Source organism: Aegilops tauschii, chromosome 1 (genome assembly GCF_002575655.3).
Source record: "Aegilops tauschii subsp. strangulata cultivar AL8/78 chromosome 1, Aet v6.0, whole genome shotgun sequence".
Lineage (NCBI taxonomy): Eukaryota > Viridiplantae > Streptophyta > Magnoliopsida > Poales > Poaceae > Aegilops > Aegilops tauschii.
Window position 1 is genome coordinate 498,581,493 of NC_053035.3, and position 5,405 is coordinate 498,586,897.

The window sequence follows — 5,405 nt, forward strand, 5'->3', positions numbered from 1 at the left end:
TGGCTATATTCTTTGACTTTTGTGAAAAGATTTGTGAGGTTTTCATGGATGATTTCTCCGTTTATGGATCCTCTTTTGATGATTGCTTGAGCAACCTTGATCGAGTTTTGTAGAGATGTGAAGAAACTAACCTTGTCTTGAATTGGGAGAAGTGTCACTTTATGGTTAATGAAGGCATTGTCTTGGGGCATAAATTTTTTGAAAGAGGTATTGAAGTTGATAAAGCTAAAGTTGATGCTATTGAAAAGATGCCATGTCCCAAGGACATCAAAGGTATAAGAAGTTTCCTTGGTCATGCCGGTTTTTATAGGAGGTTCATTAAGGACTTCTCAAAAATTTCTCGGCCTCTGACTAATCTATTACAAAAAGATATACCATTTGTCTTCGATGATGATTGTGTAGAAGCATTTGAAATACTTAAGAAAGCATTGATTTCTGCACCTATTGTTCAGCCACCTGGTTGGAGTTTACCCTTTGAAATTATGTGTGATGCTAGTGATTATGCTGTAGGTGCTGTTCTAGGGAAAAGAGTTGATAAGAAATTAAATGTTATTCAATACAAGACAATGCCCAGAGAAATTATGCCACTACTGAAAAAGAATTCCTAGCAGTTGTTTTTGATTGTGATAAGTTCAGACCTTATATTGTTGATTCTAAAGTAACTATTCACACTGATCATGCTGTTATTAAATATCATATGGAAAAGAAAGATGCCAAACCTAGACTTATTAGATGGGTTCTCTTGCTACAAGAATTTGATTTACATATTATTGGTAGAAAGGGAGCTGAGAACCCCGTTGCAGACAACTTGTCTAGGTTAGAAAATGTTCTTGATGACCCACTACCTATTGATGATAGCTTTCCTGATGAACAACTGAATGTCATAAATGCTTCTCGTACTGCTCCATGGTATGCTGATTATGCTAATTACATTGTTGCTAAATTTATACCACCTAGTTTCACATACCAGCAAAAGAAAAAGTTTTTCTATGATTTGAGACATTACTTTTGGGATGACCCACATCTTTATAAAGAAGGAGTAGATTGTGTCATTAGACGTTGTGTACCTGAGCATGAACAGGAATAGATCCTACACAAGTGTCACTCCGAGGCTTATGGAGGACACCACGCTGGAGATAGAACTGCACATAAGGTATTGCAATCCGGTTTTTATTGGCCTACTCTCTTCAAGGATGCCCGTAAGTTTGTCTTATCTTGTGATGAATGTCAAAGAATTGGTAACATTAGTAGACGTCGAGAAATGCCTATGAATTATTCACTTATTATTGAACCATTTGATGTTTGGGGCTTTGATTATATGGGATCGTTTCCTGCCTCTAATGGATATACACATATTTTAGTTGCTGTTGATTACATTACTAAGTGGGTAGAAGCTATTCCAACTAGTAGTGCCGATCATAACACCTCTATTAAGATGCTTAAAGAGGTTATTTTTTCCGAGGTTGGAGTCCCTAGATATTTAATGACTGATGGTGGTTCACATTTTATTCATGGTTCTTTTCGTAAAATGCTTGCTAAGTATGATGTTAATCATAGAATTGCATCTCCTTATCACCCACAGTCTAGTGGTCAAGTAGAGTTGAGTAATAGAGAGCTCAAGTTAATTTTGCAAAAGACTGTTAATAGATCTAGAAAGAATTGGTCCAAGAAACTTGATGATGCATTATGGGCCTATAGAACTGCATATAAAAATCCTATGGGTATGTCTCCGTATAAAATGGTTTATGGAAAAGCATGTCACTTACCTCTCGAATTAGAACATAAGGCATATTGGGCTATTAAAGAGCTCAATTATGATTTCAAACTTGCCGGTGAGAAGAGGCTATTTGACATTAGCTCACTTGATGAATGGAGAACCCAAGCCTATGAGAATGCCAAATTGTTTAAAGAAAAAGTTAAAAGATGGCATGACAAAAGAATACAAAAGCGTGAGTTTAATGTAGGTGATTATGTATTAGTATACAACTCTCGTTTAAGATTTTTTGCAGGAAAACTTCTCTCTAAATGGGAAGGCCCTTACGTTATCGAGGAGGTCTATCATTCCGGTGCCATAAAAATCAACAACTTCGAGGGCACAAATCCAAAGGTGGTGAATGGTCAAAGAATCAAACATTATATCTCAGGTAATCCTATAAATGTTGAAACTAATGTTATCAAAACCGTAACCTCGGAGGAATACATAAGGGACACTTTCCAGACCGTTTCAGACTCCGAAAAGGAATAGGTATGTGGTACGGTAAGTAAACCGACTCCAAAACAGTTCCAATGGCAATTTTTCTCTGTTTTGGAATATTTAGAAAAATAGGAAAATAAGAAGCAGTCCGGGAAGGACACAAGGCCTCCACGAGGGTGGAGGGCGCGCCCTACCCCCCTGGGCGCGCCCCCTGCCTCGTGGGCACCTCGTGCGCTCTCTGGACTCCGTTTTCTTGCACGATACGTATTTTGGTCAGTAAAAATTCATTATATAATCTCCCGAAGGTTTTGACCACTGTATCACGCAATTGTCCTCTGTTATTGTTTCGAGCTGTTTTTCTGACATATCTAGATCATCATGACGTCTCCAAGTGCCCCCAAGGACAAGTTCTTCGAGAAGGTCATCAACCCCTACCTCGCGGAGGTGCTGCAACACCCTCAAACCATTGAGATGCATGAGGGGGTTCTGCACATCCGCGATGTTGAGGGACCAAGGAGGACCGGAAGCATGGAGACAAGGCTCGAGGCAATGGAGCAACAAGTTTTCAAGTGCCAGGAGATGGTGGAGCGTGGACTTGACTCCAATCACATAATGATCACGGAGTTCACCAACAACCACAAGCTGGATGCCAAGGACATTGGGGAGGCCGTCTTCCAGCTCCACGAGAAAATCGAGCACCTCCAAGCCCAAATCTATGACCTGCAAAACCAAAACTGTGAGTATGAATATAGATTCAAGAGGATGAGTTTGGCTGCAGATTTAAGGATCCCGGAGACTCTATCATCCTTCTATGATGGTGAGCCTATGCCTTGGAAGATGGACGACAAGCCTACATCATCATCGACCCCTTCACCAGCAAAGGAGATATAATCACAAGGGTATGGGCACTCCCCTTGGCAACTGCCAAGCTTGGGGGAGGTGCCCCGTTTTCTTAGTTCGATCCTTTTAGTAATATCTTGATCTAGTAGAATAAAGATTTTGGTATGATATAGTTTTGAGCTTTACTTTGTGATCCGTCTATGTAATCGAGTCCGTGAGCTATATATAATAAAGATTAGTGTTGAGTCAAGGGCTTGATTCTCTTGCCATGATCTTGAGGGAATAAAACAAAAGAAAAAGAACAAAAAGAAACAAAGAGATCATATTGATCTTATGGAGAGTAATGACTTCACATAGGAATAGTATGATGATTAAAAGTTGTTGAGAGTTGATAAACATAGCTTTGGTCATCGTTGAAATTAATAGGAAGTAATAAAGAAAGAGAGGTTTCACATATAAATATACTATCTTGGACATCTTTTATGATTGTAATCACTCATTAAAATATGACATGCTAAAGACTTGATGTTTGACAAGGAAGACAACGTAATGGGTTATGTTTTCTTATATCTGAGATAAAGTATATTGTCATGGATCATCCAACATGTTGAGCTTGCCTTTCCCCCTCATGCTAGCCAAATTCTTTGCACTAAGTAGAGATACTACTTGTGCTTCCAAATACCCTTAAACCCGGTTTTGCCATGAGAGTCCACCATACCTACCTATGGACTGAGTAAGATCCTTCAAGTAAGTTGTCATCGGTGCAAGCAATAAAAATTGCTCTCTAAATATGTATGATTGATTAGTGTGGAGGAAATAAGCTTTATACGATCTTGTGATGTGGAAGAAATAAAAGCGACGGACTGCATAATAAAGGTCCATATCACAAGTGGCAATATAAAGTGACGTTCTTTCGCATTCAGATTTTGTGCATCCAACCCTGAAAGCGCATGGCAACCTCTGCTTCCCTCTGCGAAGGGCCTATCTTTTACTTTTATCTTCTACCTTATGCAAGAGTCATGGTGATCTTCACCTTTCCTTTTTACATTTTATCCTTTGGCAAGCTCAGTGTGTTGGAAAGATCCAGGTATATATATATCTAATTGGATGTAAGTTAGCATGAGCTATTATTGTTGACATTACCCTTGAGGTAAAAGGTTGGGAGGCGAAACTATAAGCCCCTATCTTCCTCTGTGTCCGATTAAAACTCCGTAACCACAAGTATTGTGTGAGTGTTAGCAATTGTGAAAGACTAAATGATAGTTGAGTATGTGGGCTTGCTGAAAAGCTCTGACATAGACTCTTTCTGATGTTATGATAAATTGCAATTGCTTCAATGACTGAGATTATAGTTTGTTGGTTCTCAATGAAGTTTCTGATTCATACTTGACATTGTGAATAGATTATTACTTGAGCATAAGAAATCATATGACAATATCCATATATGTTGTTGTTTTAAGAATGATCATGATGCCCTCATGTCCGTATTTTATTTTATCGACACCTCTATCTCTAAACATGTGGACATATCTATCGTTATCGGCTTCCGCTTGAGGACAAGCGAGGTCTAAGCTTGGGGGAGTTGATACGTCCATTTTGTATCATGCTTTTATATCAATATTTATCGCATTATGGGCTGTTATTACACATTATGTCACAATACTTATGCATATTCTCTCTTATTTTACAAAGTTTACATAAAGAGGGAGAATGCCGGCAGCTGGAATTCTGGGCTGGAAAAGGAGCAAATATTAGAGACCTATTCTGCGCAACTCCAAAAGTCCTGAAACTCCACGAAAGTTGTTTTTCAAAATAATAAAAAATACTGAGCGAAGAAAATACCAGAGGGGACCCACACCCTGGGCACGAGGGTGGGGGCGCGCCCTACCCCCCTGGGCGCGCCCCCTGCCTCGTGGGCCCCCTGGTGGCCCTCCGGTGCCCATCTTCTGCTATATGAAGTCTTTCGTCCGAAGAAAAGTCATAAGCAAGCTTTCGGGACGAGACTCCGCCGCCACGAGGCGGAACCTTGGCGGAACCAATCTAGGGCTCCGGCAGAGCTGTTCTGCCAGGGACACTTCCCTCCGGGAGGGGGAAATCATCGCCATCGTCATCACCAACGATCCTCTCATCGGGAGGGGGTAAATCTCCATCAACATCTTCACCAGCACCATCTCCTCTCAAACCCTAGTTCATCTCTTGTATCCAATTCTTGTCTCTAAGTCTGAGATTGGTACTTGTAGGTTGCTAGTAGTGTTGATTACTCCTTGTAGTTGATGCTAGTTCGTTTATTTGGTGGAAGATCATATGTTCAGATCCATTATGCATATTAATACCCCTGTGATTATGAACATGAATATGCTTTGTGAGTAGT